Source organism: Protopterus annectens, chromosome 2.part1 (assembly GCF_019279795.1).
Source record: "Protopterus annectens isolate FY-2018-M chromosome 2.part1, PAN1.0, whole genome shotgun sequence".
NCBI lineage: Eukaryota > Metazoa > Chordata > Ceratodontiformes > Protopteridae > Protopterus > Protopterus annectens.
This window is the reverse complement of record NC_056729.1, coordinates 263,568,849-263,588,938: the sequence shown is the minus strand read 5'-3', so window position 1 is coordinate 263,588,938 and position 20,090 is coordinate 263,568,849. Positions and strand designations below refer to the sequence as shown.

General features: G+C 38.5%; 1 protein-coding gene across 1 annotated transcript in view; it reads left to right on the top strand.

Moving 5' to 3' along the window:
* LOC122794012 (protein NLRC3-like) overlaps positions 1–20,090 on the top strand; it is a 470,375-nt gene that overhangs the window by 377,102 nt on the left and 73,183 nt on the right. The window lies entirely within an intron of this gene.

The window sequence follows — 20,090 nt, the reverse complement described above, 5'->3', positions numbered from 1 at the left end:
AACTTGGCTTAAACCTCACACAGACCATAACGAAATCCTACCCGTGGCAAGTGAGGTGAAAGAGAAACAATAATATATATGCATATGCACTAAATCTGGAGCGCATGCAAGTAACCCCCACCCCCGGACCAAAATAACACTGAAATACTAGCCTTCCACCTCAAGGTCAAACCCAATAAACACAGTATCATGCTGTCAGTTTACATCCGTCCGAGCAACAACCTGTCTATAACTGAGAACCTTCTCTCTTGGTCTTCCACCACATTTAGCCAAGAAACCACAATAATAGGGGACTTAATACTGGCTGGTGTACATGTTCCTCTGGCAATCCCTCCAGCTACATAATCTTTCATAGTTTCACCCAGATGATACACTCACCTACAAGCATAAACAAGCATAGTAACAAGCAGCCTATTCTTGACTGGATACTGACCAATAAACCTTCACTTATCTATCACTCAGGATGTTTTTCAGACAGCCTAAGTGACCACTTAGCCATCTAACTTCTTAGACACTGTGAATGTCCCACTAAAAGAGTGATATACAGACAAGTATGCAACAAAAGAAACTTCTCAGTAGATATTTTTAAATTGCTCCTCCAGAATTGTGACTGGTCCTTACTTAAATATCTCCATCTAGACTCAGCTGTTCAATATTTTAACAATACATTTCTGGATATTCTAAATAATCTGGCTCCCATTAGAAAGGTCAGAACTAGCTTCAACTACAGTCCTTTGCCAAGTAAAGAAGCCATACAATTACTAAAACAGAGAGACAAACTCTGGGTCCAATACCAGGCCAGCAAAAGCAAAGCCTCCTTGGATAACTATTGGCAGATAAGAAACAAATCCAAAAAACAAGTCAAGAATGATAAAAAAAAAACTTTCCTACACCAGAATCCAATACAAACACCAAAATCATCTTCAAAAATTCGGGAGTACTATTAAACAAATTCTACATCCAGGCCAATCCTCACCCCTAATCCCTACTACCATTAATTCTAAAGACAGTATAGCTACCCAATTCAACTCCTCCTTTACCAATTCCGTACTTTCACTCATAAAGAACAGTAATAATGCTTCAGTAGTCACTCCACCTGAAACCAGTTGTTAGCTCCACTACTCTCTTTCTACAACCTATCCAAACAAGTAAAATAAATTGTTAAACTAAAGCCCACATCACTAGCTGCTGACCAGCTACCAAATGAATACCTCAAGCTAGCAGCTGATGCCATCTGTTACCCTGTTTCAGTCTTGAATAATAGATCTATCTCTGAAAAATACATCCCAAGCTTTGGGAAAATTTCCTATGTGATCCCACTGCACAAAGCTGGCTCCTCAGAAGAACTTTCCAATTATAGACTAATATCCATTCTATCACCCCTTTCAAAAAATTTGAAGAAATGTATTCACTGTCAATTAGTGGACCATCTATTAACAAAACAATCTCCTAACCAATTCTCAACATGGCTTTCTACCAAGACACGGCACCACACCTGTCCTTTTAAGTTTCACTAATACTGTAAACCAACTCAGAAATAATGAGTAAATTGTCTCTTCTCTCTTTCTAGATATGTCTAAGGCAGTTGACACAATATCCCACCAAAATATCTTAAATGAGCTTGCATCCCTTAACATATCACAAGCCCTGTCCTGGCTCCACAACTGTCTGATCGACAACAAACTGTGAAATGACAAAATTATCTCTGTTCCCTGCTACCCATTACAGTTGGTGTCCCACAAGGCTCAATTCTAGGTCCACTCTTCTTTTTTATCTTTACAAACAAGCACTACATCACTATTAGCTTTATTACTATCATCCAGTACACAGATGGCACCACTGTCATCTGTGCTGCACCCTCCCTACCACAACTTCAAGAAATTACCCAAAATCCTTTTCTGCCTTTGAATCCTACCTTCTCAACTATCAACTTATGCTAAATCCTAACAAAACCAAATTAATGCTTTTTCCCCAATAACTGCAACAAGTCCAATAACCACAGTCATCCCTGTAAGATCATTTCATCCAACAACACATTAATAAAGCCAGTCTCACAAACCAAGCTGCTAGGTGTCACCATTGATAGCAGTTTGAGATTTGACAAACGTCACTTGTTGTTAAAAAAGCCCACATAAAATTAGGCTGTCTCTACAGAGTTAAGACTTACTTCATCAACCCCTCCAGATAATCAGTCGCCAGGACCCACCTTTTGTCTACACTTCTGTATGCCTCCCATATATTCACAAACCTTAGAAAATCTGACCTGAACCAGCTAGAGGCATGTTACCACAAAATCACCAAATTTGCTGCAAATCTTCCTCACAGAATCCATCACTGTTGCTCTCCAACAACTAAAATGGCTAGCTCTGTCCAACCTTTTATCCTTAAGCCAACTTACAGTAATTTACTCTGTCATATATTAACCTGATAAATACCCAGCCCTCCCAAACTTGGTATAAACCCACACCAATAGCAGAACCCTAAGATTGTTGGACAAATTCCAGCTAAAAGTTTCTAAATCCACTAACAGCTTTGGGGATTCTGCTTATTCAAACGTGTTTCTAAATCATGGAATTCCATCCCTCAACATATTCTTAACACCGGTAACCCTGTCATGTTCAAAAAACTACTCAAAACACATTTAAATGACAATTGGTTATTGTAGAACAGAGCATGTATTGTAACTTTAAGAAACATTTCAAAGTGAGGGCATATGCATATAAATAGAGCGCACGTGCAGGCAACAGTGCCATTTTGAGAGAACAGCTAGAGTGTTAACATGTATGAGTGCAGTATTTGGTCTGTTTATAAGTTTATCTAAGTTTAAGTTACTAAGCCTCAATCCTGATGTGTTTGTATATAATAAAGCTGCTTAAACTGAACAACTGTTTGTCTGTTTTATCTTGATCGAATGAGCGAAATGGTGTTAGAACTGGTTAAGAGAGTAAAACTTCTTCATGCCATGAGGTGCAGAGTTAACAGTAAAAATACATTGAGCAGGTTGGGTGATACAGTGCTCAAACAATTAAAAAAGGCCAGAAACGATCTTCAGGTAACCAAAACTTGCATAAATTATTTATTTTGTAAAGAAAACAATACAAAGCATTCGCAAAGCACAAAACACACTATTAATCAAACAAAAGGCACAAAATGCATTATTGATTAAACAAAATGTTCAAAACCACGATATTTGATAGAATTATCCAGAAATACTTGTGAGTGTTCAGAGTTGCTTCCAGTTTGCATAACTAGCATGCCAAAAGTAAAACAAGCACAAGAAAAGTATAATGAGCATGATAAAAGGTCAAATGGGCATAGCAAGTACAATAAACAGGCAAAATAAGCATAAAAAGCCAAGGTGACTGCATATTTTTTAGTAAATGACCATGTTTTGACATGAGCTACTGTTTCGTATTGACCAAAGCCATTCAAAGTATAACTAGAGTTGTTTGAGGCATTTCTGAGTGTGCAGTGTTTGCAGTGTGTGCTTTATTACAGTACAGTTATTTCGAAGAGATTACCGTGTGCAAAGTACATCTATTTTGCAAAGTGCAGTCAGAATACAGTCATTTCAAAAAGTTTCTTGTGCTCTGCACATTTTAGTCACAGAGTGCAGTCATTTCAAAGTGTTCCTTACACTGTACAGAATTATTTTGCAAAGTACAGCCATTTCGAGAAGTTTCTTACAGTTCATTTGCAAAGTGCAGTCATTTCGAAGTGTTTCTTACACTGAAAAGGGGTGGTTCTGCAAAGTGTATTGATTTCAAAGTGTTCTTGGGCTATGGAGACTTATTTCACTAAGTACAGTTATTTCAAAAATTCTTTGTGCTACCGAGCATAGTTACGGGTTCTGGCATAAATTCCTGACATATATGTGTGTATGCTTGTACATAATTCCAAGGATCTTTATAATTGTGTGTTGATATGACAGAGGCATTTTGCAGACCCAGCCGACTTGTTTGATAATAGTATTGCAGAGAATTGGAGAGTATTTGAGCAGGATTATGATATTTTTATGCAAGCAGCTTTTTTCTGATAAAGATGCATGTATGAGCCCATCTATTTTGCTTAACTTAGTGGGGCCAGAAGCCATTGAAAGAGAGCGTTCATTTGTGTATGCACCAGCAGTATATGCAGGAGTGGGGGAACCGCCATATTGTTGTACAAGCTGAGTTAAGGGAGGACACTGAGTGCTTGAAACATAAATTTAGAGAAATGTGTAACCCCCAGACAAATGTTACATTGGAGAGGCACCTATTTTATACAAGATACCAAAAGCCAGGAGAAACTTTTGCAGCTTATACTACTGACTTGAGAAACAAGGCTAAAATGTGCAGATTTGGTGATTTTCTTGTATGTGGTGTTAATAATGCTGCTGTGAGAAAGATTTTACTTTGTGACAGTGATTTAATGTTGAGCAAAGCTATAGAGATTTGTCAAATACATGAGCTTACGGATAGGCACACAAATATGCTTGCAAGTGATAAGAGCATGGTTTCGGCAACCTCTAGAACAAACGTAGATAGCATGTAGCACATGGCTAACTGAAACAGGCCTAAGCACATGGCAGCTGCAGCCCATATATGATTTCTAGGGAAAGCCTGTACCTTTCCAGCAAGTTCTAAAACTAGCTCAGTAAAACGGACATGCTTAGTGCAGCACAAGGGTGGGTCTGCAAAACCCAAGTCAAGTTTTATTGTTAATCCAAAAAAAAATATGTGGACTTGGAAACGGCCAAAGAATCCAGTAGAAATTTGTTTATTACAGATCAAACCTACATAAGCACTTTCACAGATACACTGCTTCATCAGATGTAATAAAGCTCACAGGAACTCTTTGTAATATACCAACTCCAATAAAAATTAAACCAATCACAGAGCACTCACAATTAAAAGCGCCTAACAGTTTAAAATACACATTAAACCAAATAAAATCACGTGGAAAATAAAAACATATGAAAAACAAAAGTATCATATACAAGATATATATATATATATATATATAAATATATATATATATAGATGGTCACATACAGAAACACTGACATAAAATTATATAAAAATATGTATGTATGTATAAAAACTACCTAAAAAAGGGGTTTGGCCTTCAGCATAGGTCTAATGGGAACCTTGTCATTAAGACCATGGCCAAAATCACCTCTCAGTCTGATGAACCATTTAGCATCTAACTGTTCAGTCAAATTACTTACATCCCCACCTCGAATGTTATCATAAATTCTCCCAATGGCCATGAACTTAAAACCATGCTCACTGTTGGTCAACTTAATATGCTTAGCTAAAACATTAGACACATTGAGTTTGCTAATATAATATGTTATTTTATTCTGTCCCTCAAGGTCCTATCTGTTTTGCCAACATAAACTGTTTGGCAAAAAAACAGTATGCTAAATACATGATATGCATGGAATCACAAGTGACTCCTGCAAACATAATTTCTGCATTGCTCAGGATGTGAACATTTTTCACTACTATCAATAAACTTACATGCAGGGCATTTGCCACAATGTTTTATGTAATTAAATTTACTGGATGCCCTGTTGACCTTGGGGTAACATAGCTGTCTCCTTAGGGACATCATGTTCTTAAACAGAAAGTTGGGTTGATCATCAACCAATTCCCTGATATCACTGTCAGTTGTAAGAATGGACAAATATTTTTTATAAACATAAGTAAAATAACTGACATTGTGAGAATAGTACATAGGCACTTTTTGTTTAATATTATTCTTAACATATACATCTTTGCCTGAAAAATAAGGTGTCACAGTACTCTTCCTTAGTTGTGTAACTTCATCAGTGGTATGACATATCTCATATTCATTGTAACCCCTTTCAGCAAAAGACCTGACCAGCTCATTGGTTTGGCCAAAAAAAGTCAATATCTTCTACATTGTCATGATGTTTGGAAAACTTGATTTATAACTACATTTTCAAAAATATGTGGTGGATGCATACTATCCCGAAACAGAAGATGGTTACAATGGCAAGGTTTCCTAAAAAGATTTGTAGAAATAAAACCATCATCACTTGTCATAATCCTCACATCTAAGAAATCAATACTGTGTCGAGAAGACACAGAAAAACTGAAGAAAAGAAGTGCTTGAATTCATTTAATTTTCAAAATCATATAACTCATCCAAGGTACCTCCTCATAAGAGGAAATGTCATCAACAAATCCTTGATAAAAAAATTGTAGATTTACTAAAAGGTCCACTCATAACCTGTTCACGTTCCCATACGGCCATGACAACACTGGCGTAGCTCTTAGCACAGGACGTACCCATAGCTATGCAATTCCTTTGCCAATTAAAAAAAAATCAATAAAAACACAAAATTGTTTTCCAAAATGCACCATAATAAAGTCCATAACACTGCAATCTTATAGGCAGAAAAATGTTGTTCTCAGTCAAATATTGCCTAACGCTGGCTATTCCAGCTTCGTTGGGAATTACTGTGAAAAAGGATTTCACATTGAAAGTAACTAAAAACATGCCAATACTAGAAACGTATCAATTGGTATACATGAATAAATCATATAGAAACTGTTGTGTCCTTTAAGACCTAACAATTTAAGTCTAAGAGTGGTCTTAAGGCCTTCACAACATAAATAGAAAGGAGCTTGGTGCACCAATTGCATCCAGATAATATTGGACGTAAAGGGGGGTGAACCTAGATCTTTGTGAAGCTTAGGAAGACCCTGAATAATAGGTACTAGTGGTTTGTCGATCAACAAATAATTGAACAAAGGTTTGTCAATGGCCTATGAGTTAACAAATTTTTCAAGGTCCGTGGAACAGAACACATCATATAATCAACACAACTTCTGGTGATCTTAACATAAAAGCTGTCAGATAACATTGTTTTAATTTCAATGTTGTACTAAGTTTGATCAAGTATCACAATAGGGCCACTTTTATCAGCAATTTTTATAACTGTTTGTATGTTGCCTTGTAACTTTCTTAAAGAAATGAACTCATCCTTCAACAAATTATGAAACTTACAAAAACTTCTCTTGTTAACATTCATCTATGCACAGTCTCTCAAAGGCTGCTATTAGTGGGTTCAAAACAGGAACATATAAACTAGGTTGCTTAAAGCAATGCAATGCATTGTTTAAATTAATGTTAGATTTATAAGTTAATATCAGCATCAAATTCCTAGTAAAAAGTTTTCAAATTAAGAATCTCCTCTACAAAGTCAACATTTTGACTCTGTATAAAAGACAGACCTTTTGTTAAACCTTTTGTTGGCAGGCTGAGCTGCATCATTTTTACTACAGTTTTTTTGTTCTCCTCTCCTCCAACACTTTTCTTCTTCTGTACTTTTGTATTTATTTTTCAACCTAGTCTCCCCACTTATCTATCAAACTCACTTCTGCTTTATTTTTCATTATTTCTACCCTCCCGTTGTCTCTCCCACTATTATATTGTATATTCTCCTGATCTTATACATCATCAGAATTCGCCATGCATTCTCACAGTGTTCTCCAAATTTCTGTTTGATGTTGCCTGTGACTTTAATACTTGAATCTTCATTTTTTGAAGTATGCATCAGAATGGTGTGCTCCTTGTTGTATTCCCCAAACTTCATTATGGTCTTGCATTTCTTTATTCTTTTCCTTCTCAAATTTTGTGTGATTATCCTGTTCTCTGTGACGTCAATTTTTTGTATACTCCACACTTACTGTATTATTTAGTACCGTGTTTAAACTAGCCAATTTCTGTTTACAACAGTTGCAGAGTAGAGCAATGTTATACCTATTTCAGATTTGTATTTAATGTTGCATTTGCATTTTTTTTGTGGAGTTTTTCTCCCCAGGCCTCTGCTGAAAACAGGCTACTAGCCTAGTTGGACCGCCACAGTAAACAAGTAGCAAATAAATAAAAGTAAAATAAAAAATAGTCATCTGTTCAAGATGCACCACCCAGACATCTTTGTCCTGAAGCTGTTGGCACCCAGACATCATTGTCTTGAAGCTGTTGGCATGGCTTCTCCAGTTTTGAACATGACTAGTAATACAAGGTTTGTAAAGAACATCAGAGAAATATCTGACACCTCTCTAAACCACAACATAAGAAAAGTACACAATGGAAAATGGAAAAAAATTAATCCGTTAGTGAACAGAGAACCATACAATGGCAGTTGTCTCCCTTGACCAGCTATTGTAGTATTTGTCTGAGCTACTGGCTAAAAATCTCAGTTACCTCTTTATCAAGGCTCGTTTGGTAGCATATTCTAATTTCCACTAGGGTCAGCACTTCATATCCCTGTCAGCTAATAAGGGCAACAAGACCTACCTTAAAGGAACCTTCTTAAGACTCCTATAAGAGTCCCTGTGCCCACCGGATCTTAGAAGCTTTGATGAAGAAGCCTTTCAAGCTTGCCTTCTCTAAGAAGACTAAGTACCACTGCACAACTCTGTAAAAGGCACAATGGCTACCACTGACAGCGCATATGTGCTGTGGCTAGTACTCCCCTCACCCCCCAAATTAAATATGAAATTGTCCTACAGAGCCATTTTTATGCTCTGTAAGATCATTACACCAGGCAACATCCTTCTTACTTCTTCTTACTCAGACCCTTCCCCCTTCATCCACTTCTTAGGAGAGAAAGAGACATTTCTGAAATTCTGTTAGCAGACTGAAATAACATCTCACAAGTCAGTGACCACCCATTATTCAGAAATTATATCAGTATCTAAGGAGAATAAGCACATGTGTTACAGAGGCAATGGCTAGCCTCTCTGTCTTTCCTACTATTGCTGGTCATTTAAATGCTTTCTGAATATTCAAAACAGCATAACTAAACATCTGGCAACAATGTGTAAGCAATGCAAGTGGACAGAATTTTGTATTGTGAAATAATGCACTGGTATGTCACAAAGCCTGAAAGTAAAGCACAAAATAATGCTTCTGTCCATAGATATATTTGTACATACAAAATAGCTGTTTCAATGCAAATAATTCTTTACAAGTTATATTTTCATTACTCAAAACATGCCAGTAACAAATGTGTAATTCTGTAATTCAAATTTGATTGTTTTAAATAGTAATGCCTCTAATCCAGATAGTGACTGAAAAGGTCTCGGGGACAGCACCCATTTAATAAAGTAAAAATGTTAGCGGTAAGCACTGTTGTCTGTACTTTAACATATATTATTCTGTATATTTTATGCATTTATTTGAATTTTTAACTGAGGCAGAGCACTGAACACAACATATTTCAATCTTAGCCCAGATTACATTCTGAACGAACAGGGAAATAATGCCATTTCAGACTTGTGTAATGCAAAAATAGTGCAGTAATAGTAGAGAAGATATTCAAGTAGAATACAAGACAGTACAGTACACGAGTTTACAGACAGTACATTACAAGAAAACCACTGAAGGCATTTGTGTAGCATCTAGTTTGGTAGTTTATTTGATAAATAGAGGGGGATGAAAACAAGGTAGGGATTGTGATGTTGCCAGAGATGTAGTATTGGCATCTGCCTGCTTCTTTGAGGTCTTTTCTTCTTCTTCGAGCTGTGCTTAGAATAGTGAGTAGGAAGACATATGCTTGAGATAGAAGGGTAAGGATTCCCAAAGTCTGGGGCCAAGGATTGAGAAGCTGTGGTCTGTGTAATGAAGTTTGTTATTGGGTGCTTGCAGAGAAGGGGTAGAGGTGTTATAATTTCTGAGGTTGTATGTAGGTGGGGCCATATTAATTTGGATATTAGTAGTGGAAATCTTTGGCTGTATAGAAGTTTCTGTAGCTGGGAGTGTACTAAGAGTTCAGTTCTCTTTTTGATTGGGAGCAAAAAAAAAGGCAGCAGCTTCCCTTTTACAGGCACTCTGTCAGCACAATTTTAAAAGGTTTGTTTTTATATTTTAGACTGGTGTGTTTTAGATTTGAAGGTGGGAAGTCTTACAGATCTATTTGATATTAAAAAAAATATATGTGGCAAGTTGTTTTAACTGCTGATGTTTTTTTCAAGTTTGACTGAATTTTAAGGTGATGTTAAAAAAAAAACATTGAAACGTAAATGATGATTTTTAAGAGGTATGTCTTGAGTATGTATAAAGAGTATGTCACATGGTTTTCAATGTAATCATAATAATACCCATTTGTTAACCATGTAGGCCCACTAGACAAGACATACAGTCCCTTTTCAGGGGTCAGTTTGGGAGTAATGTCTGGTTAAATGACTTGCTCAAGGTCATACTCTAGGTGAATGAGGGTAGGGAGTTAAACCCTGGACCACAGGAACTACAACTCACAGTTTTAACCCTCTGCACCACCTGCCACACATAATATGCAGCAATTGATCTTTTGTAGTGGAACAAAAGCTCTTGCTACACCATTTTTTATTTATTTAATTTTTGTTATCTAATAAAGTTTCTAGTTCTGTGTCATGCTCGAGAACTGCACTTTTTACTTAGTAATAAATAAACTCTAAGCTAGATAGTATAAGAATTTTGATTTATATATTGTGATATGGCTCTAGGTAATTTGACCAGCTGTATTCAGTAGCAGAAAATCAAACTAAAGGCAGTATTAGGCTGATATGTAATTCAGAAAACATTAAAGAAAATGTTGTTATTAGGCTGTTGTGTGCAGTAGAAGTTAATGCAGCAGCCTAACAGACTTGATCTATTACTTATGGTTGAGTCACTTTTCACTGAGGTGTATGGTCCAGTGTGCCCGTTCAACTGAGTGAGCTTGAACTGAGAAGATTTTTTTAATGTGGTAACAAAACCCTCAGACTTTATATTCATGGAGCTTCACCCCTGTACCCCTTAAACTAGTAGTAACTCTGCATTCATAGAAGCTCATTGTAAGTTATTAAACATGTCAGTTTGACACCATTCAATGAAATTAGTTAATTGGATCCTGTCTTGACAAAAACAAAACAATTAGTAAAGTGAATACAGACCACAGCATTTTAGGTGGATGCCCATTGCTTAATTTAGTGGTATGTCATCAGACCAGAGGCCTTATGTTCTAGACACTCAAATGAAGAGTGGGGCAGCACAGTCAGCTTAGTCCCCATTTAGTGCTGAGTTGGTTTTGCCTCATAGGATGCCAGGCAGACAGGTATATTAGATCCACATGAACAGTAATGCTCATTTCTGAGCATCTGGTGGAGACTTAAGTGCAAAATGAGTTTTATCTCCTACCTCCAAGAAGATATCCGCTATATTCCAGATGAAGCTAAGGATTTATAGTCTGAAAGGACTATGTCTGAGATCACACCCGTTGAGGCAGCAGCAAGGAACTATGGGTAGAGAATGGTTGGTGCCCATTATGGTGATAACCTAACATTTACTGGTAAACCCCAGCACTTTGGAAAATTTGAGCTTCCAGGCTGTGCTGTAACAGAACTACCCTGGTTATCTGGGTGGTCCTGATACGGTAAAAAGGCAGCAGTGGTAGTGATTGTTGAGGCAAAACTTGAGCATGGGAGCAGTTTGGAGAGGTCATGCAGAATGACTGTTTTATAGTCTAAAAGAGTTTCCTGCAAATCATTTGCTGCCTCAGGAGAAGATGCTTGATGGAGAAGTGCTGACCACAACTGTGTTGATTTTTATTTTGAAGATATCCTTAATCCAGTAGAAAAAACCTTCTGTCTGGAGGCAGTTCTTGAAATCAGTAGTGGTTTAGGGTCCATCAGAGTAGGTGAAAGAGATGCGAAACAAGTGACACCATCAAGGACTTCTAACAACGATAAAAATCCTTTATTAGATATAAACAGAAACAAAATAAACATAATAAAATCCCCTTTTTTTTCAAAGTCCAACAATAAGCTCTTTTGGAAAAATCCTTCATCAGATCGTAATTAAAAGGATGGGGAACAGCATTTAAAAAGAAACACTAGCCAATCAACATTGAAGTATTACATGATACTTTCTTTGGTATAGCCAATAAACAATGAGGAAAATGCAGCCTGAATAAACCAATCAAATAATGTCCAATTTGCATATCAGACACTACTTGTAGATCAGTAGGCATACACTTTTGAACAAAAGCTGCTCAATAACTAAAACAGACCAATAAAAACAGCCATTTCACACTTGTCCATGAAATCATATCACATTGACGGCCAAGGGAAAAAGCCGTACGTGATATACAACAGCAATAAAATTAACTTCTTTAATAAGTGCCTAAAAGGCCCTATGCCTTAACGTGCTGTGGTTTACAAAAATATATAAAAAAGGCCTAATTTTCTCCATAACATAATGCTGTATATCTAATTATCCACCAAAGGCAGAGATAAATTGGAATGGAGGTGAAGTATCACTCATCCGCATATTGGAAATTTGATGACAGGCTATGGCTGAAAAACCATAGAAATAATATGCGATGATAAATCTCAATGACAGATATAAAAGCATTTCTTGATAGCAAACAGTTCTTAATAAGACATTGCAGAAAATGCATAAGATAAACAAAAACTGGCTTACATGCCGCTAACATATCAACTGATGTAAACATTTAGGTAGTCATGCTGTGCTGGCTTCAGTGCTAGAAAATGTATCTTAATATAAATAAAAACATCAAAAGCATAATATTCCACATCCTATGGTTTGGACAAAGTATAATCAAAGATATTAGGAGTCTAGCCAATCTCAAAACACTCTATAGAAAACGCACTAGTTGTGTTAAGTTTTCATGGTCCAGTCAATGTACTTTAGGCAGCTGAAGCCATCCAATCATGACACATGAAATCACAACCAATGCCAAGAAAAACAAGCCTTCTAAGACCAATCGGCATAGTCTCGCATATTTGTTTAAGAAATTTATAAAATTATCACCAAAATGATTGCCCTCTTCTGATAAGGAGGGTGAGAGCTAGTGTAATGTAGATAGACATTAGAGAATGTCTCCTTTCTAAACAATTTTGATTTAAAACCATTACCATGTCTCTGAGTATTGACATCTAGAAAACATAAATCAGTCTCATCAGTTTTGTAAGTGAACCTATACAGCATTATATTACGGAGAAAATTAAGCCTTTTTTATATATTTTTGTAAACCACAGCATGTTAAGACATAGGGCCTTTTAGGCACTTATTAAAGAAGTTATTTTTATTGCTGTTGTTTATCATGTACGTCTTTTTTCCCTTGGCCGTCAACGTGATATGATTTCACAGACAAATGTGTAATGACTGTTTTTTATTGGTCTGTTTTAGTTATTGAGCAGCTTTTGTTCATAAGTGTATGCGTATTGGTCTACAAGTAGTGTCTGATATGTTAATTGGACATTCTTTAATTGGTTTATTCAGGTTGTATTTTCCTCATTGTTTATTGGCTATACCAAAAAAAGTATTGTGTAATACTTCAATGCTGATTGGCTAATGTTTCTTTTTAAATGCTGTTCCCCATCCTTTTAATTACGATCTGATGAAGGATTTTTCCGAAAGCGCTTATCGTTGGACTTTGAAAAAAAGGGGATTTTATTATGCTTGAACTTTTGTTTCTATTTATATCCAATAAAGGATTTTTATCGTTGTTAGAAGTCTGTGGTGGTGTCACTTGTTTCGCATCTCTTTCTTCAAGTTTACAAATCATGACACCTTCAGCAGCTGCAGGTATTTTTCTTCCATCAGTGTAGCTGAGGTCACATTGTGGTCAACCTCCTCAGTGGGAAGCCTGCACATGTGGGTCCTCCTGAAGTTTTTGAAGACAATGGGCAAGATGGGGCAGTGTGGGTAGTATGCCTCCTTAGAGTTGTATGGAAGGTGTGGACATATCCTTTGGACTGACAACTTGAGGTAGAGGCCTCCAGTTTTAAGAAAGGGGAACAGAGTGGGTGTTCCAGTTACAGGGGAAGTCATGCTTCTCATACTCCTTGGAAAAACCTTTGTCAATGTACTTGAAAGGAGACTCTGGCCGATAGTTTAATCTCAGATTCAGGAAGAAGTGTGCACATTCCATTTTGGACATAAAACAGTGAGTTAGTTATTTAGCATTGTGCAGGTGTGAGAGAGGTCATGGGATTTTGATAATTCAATGTGTAATTGTTTTCTGATATCCTAAATGAGTATGTGGTTCCCGTTATTACTATTTAATAATAAAAAATATATATATGAAGAGTCTCTTGTTCCACCTGTGGTGTGCCATTTCATCATTCCTGTTGACTTTCATGGGCAGTATATTACCATGGATAGGAGAGAATCCATTTTGTGGTCTTAGAAGTAGCATCTGTGGTGTCTGCTAATGATTTTGTCTTTTTGGCCTCATGTGACTATGACCTCCAACTCACTCTTGAATTATTAATTTTGTTCTTGTGAAATGGCCAATATAAAAGTCAGAACTCCAAGTTTAAGACCATGGCACCCTTCCCAGAACAATAGTTAATTGCTTTCTTTGGGGGTGGGGGTTCTTGTTTGAGTGATTGATGATGGCAAGAGGGAATGGAATGGTGAGAATAGATTCCTAGGTAGGTACTAGGCTATTGGCTCTAGGGCCTATATAAGCCTAGACTAAAAGGTATCCTGGCTTTCGCTACCCAAGAAAATTATTTTCCTGTGCCCCTGACGAGTAGAGCCACAGATGTGATCCCGGGGTGAATTTCCTATTTCCCATCCAATCATCAAGATTTTTCTTGAAGAGTGCTAATGAGGAGCTTTGTTTGATATAGATAGGTAGTTTGTTCCAGAGTATGGGAAGTCTCTGGGACAGGAATCTATCCCTTCAGCATGTTCTGTTTATTGTGGTGACAAGGTTTAGGTCCCTAGAGGGTGTAAGTCGGAGGGATTGGAATTTCTTTAAGTGGGTCATGTCCAACAGCTCTGGGTTTGACATAGCTTTGTATGTTAGGCAGAGATCACCTCTGAGTAGGCGATATGCCACGGAGTAAAGCTGGAGTTTTTTGAGACGGTCTGCGTAGGGCATCTGTTTGAGGCCGGTTAATCCTCTTTGTAAGGTATTTCTGCGGCCTTTTCAGTTGTTGTAGACGTCTTGAGGTACATACCAAAAGGGGCATTGTACTCTATAATGGGTCTAATCAGTGATGTGTAAAGGGGAACAATGACCTCTTTTTTTCCTGGATGAGAAACCTTTTGTGATGAGGTGTGCCACATAGAAGGATTTCCTGACTACTGTGGCAATGTGATTATCAAAGGAGAGACTACTGTCCACCTGTGCCCCAAGGTGTCTTGTCACACTTTCGGTGTTAAGTAGACTACCACCTATGTGGTAGTTCATGGGTACAGAGTTTTTACCAAAGGGGATGACAATGCACTTTTTTGCATTGAGCTTGAGACTATGACTTTGACATCAAGCATCTGTCTCAGTGACAACCTTTTGTAGGATGTCCACATCGTTAGGAGTTTCAGTTATGGCTCCTAGTTTGCAGTCATCTGTGAACTTCATTAGCCAAAGACCTTCTGTGTTGGCCTGTACTTCAGAGAAGTAGATACCAAACAGGAGAGGACCCAGGACTGAACCCTGTGGTACTCCACTTGTCACTGGTCTGAAGTCGGATTTGCAACTTTCACAGTGTGGGTTCTGTCAGTGAGCCAGTTGGCAACCCATCTTGTGACATAGGGATTTATACCTAGTTTAGTGAGTTTATCTATATTTCCAGAGTGGGGGTGGTGTCAGAAGCCTTGGCGAGATCTAGATAGGCTGTGTGAACTACGTTACCCTCGTCTACGGCTTTGGTGACTGCTTCAAAGAAATCTGTCAGGTTTAGGAGACATGATCTGCCTTTTACAAACCCGAATTGGGTGGTGTCCAGAGTTTGGAGATTACCAGTCTCTTTGTTTATAAGTTCCATGATGATATGTTCCATGGCCTTGCAGAACAGGCTTGTCAGGCTAATGGGCGGTAGTTCCCAAGGTCCGTGGTGGCTCCCCCTTTGTGGAATTGGATAACTGTCACTTTGCGCCATTCACTGGGCACAAAGCCTGAGGTGAGGCTATGATTGAACATGGTGCTTAGATGGGGTGCCAGTTCATTCTGTAGTTCATGTAGAACACAGCCTGGGATGTTGTCAGGTCCCATGGATGCTGTGTTCTTAGCTTTGGAGAGTGTGGTTTTTAACTGTGCAGCCATGATTACAGGAACTTTACATTCTTCCAGTGTAGAGATGTGCTCTCTATGAGGTGAGAGGGGGGGTAAAGTTAGCACTGAACCTATCTACCTAGATGTTGACAATATCAGTTGGTTCTGTATATTTAGTGCCATTGTGCTGTAACTGAGAGCAGTTCTGAGTGTTGCCATTGAGATCCTTGATGTAGCTATAGAATGCTTTGTGGTTGCTTTTAGAATCAGTGGAAATTCTGGTTTCTTAGCTAGCTTTGAAGGATCTTATAAGGGATCTCAGCTTCTTACTGAGGCTGACCAGGGAGTTCCTCCAATCATGGGATTGTACTCATTTGCAACAGTTTCTTTCTTCTGTTGTAGAGTTTGTTTATGGCAGGGGACCACCAGGCTGGCTTCCCTTTTTTGGAGGATAGCATCTTGGTTCTGTTAGGGATAGCAAGATCCATGCATTTGTGTAAGTGCTTATAAAATGCATTTGTGTAGGATTCAGCAGCCTTACCTCTATTATCCATCTGCATCGGCGTTGTGAAGTTTGCCACTTCTGTCTTAAGATGCGTGAAGTTGGCTTTGGAGACATTTTTTACTGTGGTTTCCCTAATGGGGGGAGGGGGCTGGATGTGGATGTCTAGAGTGATTAGTTTGTGGTTGGATCTGACCAATGAGGAATTGACCTCTGGTGTGGAACACCGGTCGCCCATGTTGGTGATGACCAGGTCTAGGATATTGCAGACACTAGTGGGGGTGTGGATAAGTTGATCCAAAGCATTGGAATTTATGAATTCCAGAAAACCTTGAACAAAAGAGTTGGTACATGAGTAGTTTTCCCAGTTAATGGTGGGGTAGTTGAAATCACTCATTATTAGGGTGTTGGGTTGTACCCTAATATTTTTCAGTGTATTAAGAAATGAGGAGTAAGAATCCTGGGGCATGGTGGGGGATCTGTAACAAGTTACAGTTTGGATTGTGGTCTTGCCCAGAGTTAGTTGCACTTGGATAATCTCAGATGCATTATTCTGAGCAACTAGCCTGGAGGTGTGGATATCCTTAATGAATATGGACACGCCCCCACCTTTAGTGTTTTGGTCCAGGTTAGGTGGTCGAAAGGTGTGGTATGAATTATAGCCTGGTAATGCAGGGGTGCTGTCTGGAGCTTTGAACCAGGTCTCTGTCACTGCACAGATGTCGATGTTCTCAATTTTATCGAGTGCCTCAAGTGATTGCATTTTGAGTTTTAGACTTCTAGCATTGAGTAGCATTACCCTCAGATTTTGCTTGCTTGTTCCTGTTACGGTGGTGAATTTGTCATTTGAACCTTGCCTAAGAAAGGCACTATAGGGGTGGCAAGAGCCTTAGCCAGTATCCGCAATCCCAGGGGTGACAGGTGCAGGCAATCTCTGGCAAAGCATTGTGGTCTGGCGATCATGTCATCCCAGGCAGATAGATACTGGATCTCCTTAGAATGACACCAGTAGCTTAGCCAATTGTTGTAGTCAATCATTTTGTCCTTGTACTGTGGTATCATTCTGGGTGATGGCAGAATGCTACTCAGGGCTAGGGTCATACCTGCCTTGGCTGCAAGATCGGAGAGCTCCTCCATGTCTCTTTTCATGTAGTCCAGGAAGGTACATCTCGGGTAATTCATACCAACATGGACAATGACAGAGTCATATTTTTACTTGTTGTGGAGTGACCTGAGTGCGTGTGTAATGTGACGGAACCTGGCACCCGACAGGCAGCTGACAGTAACTTTCTCCTTGTTTAGCCTGGTGAGTGGAACATCAGTATACCTGACTATAGCGTCACCTATGACTAGAGTGTTGGGTATGTTGTTATGCCTTATTGGCTGTAGTTGAGTGGCGCACTGAGTTTGTGGGCTATGTGTCATTTGGGTTGTGTTGGTGGTGGAGGTTGCTTGTGTTTCTGCTTTGGAGGCCTCAGTTGCTTGGACAGATTTTTATTGAGAGCCTCCATGAATGTAGGTAAGTGTTTTGTGTTTCTATGTGTGTGTTTTGGCGGTGTAGTTTTTGAGGGACTGTGTGATGAGTGTGGTGTGGCACAAATGTTTACATTCTCCTCTTCACTATCTAGTCCAGTCTTGGGTGAAGAGAACTTTGCTTCCAATTTGGCTATATAAGTGCATCTCTCACAGGTTGTAGTGCTGGGTGGTAGGAGGAGAGGGTTGTCTGTGTACATGAGGCAATTGCTGCATTGCCCCAAGATGTCCAGATTCATCGGGTAGACAGGAGAAAACACTGGGAGCTGACCCTTAGACATACCTGGATAGGTGCTTATTTATTAAGTACTAAAAGCTGTTTCCTCTAGACAAATGAGGAAAGTTGAGTGCTGTAGTAATTTGTAGCTTATTTAGTGCTTACAATGAGTTCTGAACAAGTGCTGAGCTCAAAGAAACAGATTTGAGTGCTAAAACTAAAAAACTAGCTAGTTCTAAGGGAAAATTTGAGGAGCAGACTTTATGGCGCAGGGAATAGTTTAACCCTAGCTAAGCGGCGATGCATAAAGTGTATTTTTTTTAATATAACAGTAGCAAATGAGCAAACTTATTTAAACAAATGAACCGATTAACTAATAAAATGCTAAAAACTGAGCCCCGTTCCAGCAGTCTTCTATCAGACAAGTTCTATTTGCACACTCCTGCCACTAGGGTGCAGGGGAACCTTCTCCAAAAAAAGATGGCCTGGATTAGGGCCCAAGTTATACAAATGAAGCTAGATTCAGCATGTCTGAATTTAGTCTGTGCTACAGCAAACAAGGCATACCAGTTTCAGAAAGAAACAGTTCAAATAAGCAGGCACAATAAGCCTTTAACCAGAAACTCCCAGCTCAGAAGGGCAGAATCTACCCTCTCCTCCCACAAGAGTGCAGACCACACCTTCCTGATGTAAAATAACTGGCCCGAATCCCAAGTGCTTAAACCAGAACTAATACACTTTTAGAATAACAAACACTAAGCCTTCAATCAGCAACTCCCATATTCGAAGGATGTAAGCTACCTGTCCTGCCACAACAGTGCAGACCGCAAACCTTCTTAATGTAAAACTGGTCTGAAGCCCATGACATGTGAACTGTGGTATTAGTCACAGTTTTTACTGGTGAGATGGGAGCTTAACTGTACCAGTCAGTTTATATCTCAGTCCTCATCTATAGTTACAAGCTGTGGGTAATAACTAATTCACTGAGACTGAAGATGTAAGATACAGATAAGTGGGGTTTCTACATAAAGTCACTGGGCTTGCTCTCTGTGACATAGTGATGCAGAAAAGTCTTGGAGTGGAGGCACAGTTCCATTAGATTGAAAAAGAATAGAGTGATATAGTTCTGGTATCCCAAAAGGATGTATCCTGGGTGACTCCCATTAATGTTATTTCAGGCAAGGTTTACTGTAAGGAGATCCTTTCTCGATTGTGGAGCAGAATGGAGAGATAATTTATTTCAGCTGTTGAAGGGTACTTGGAGATTCCCCCATGATTATCTGACATCTGTGGCTGGAGGAAGTGGAAATTAGACTGCCCCTTCATGGTATACTGTCATTTTGACTCTCATTAGGAAGAGTGGAAAGTGAGTGAGTGAGTGGACATTACAGCACGGCATCTGTGTTTTGACAGGAGTGTATCTTGAAAACTTCATTGACAAAGTTGTCTTTCTTAAACATGCCTGGAAACTGAACACCACTGATAAAATATTGTGTTCTTCACTGAATGTAAATTGTGCTTCCTGAAGCTATTCTTACTGAAAATGTAAACAAGGTTGAAAATGTAAATATATATATATATATATATATATATATATATATACACACACACACACACACACACACACACACACACACACACACACACACACGGTTTCCTGACATTTCATCAAAATGACAAAACATTGAAACACTAAGATGTCAAAAACTCAAAGTTTGAAAACCTATTTTTATGCGAGGGTGGGAGCAAGCCCCCCTGCACCCCCTACTAGCTAATTGCATATACCAACTCCGGATTGCACAAAAGTGGGGAAAAGGCAAATTTTCTTT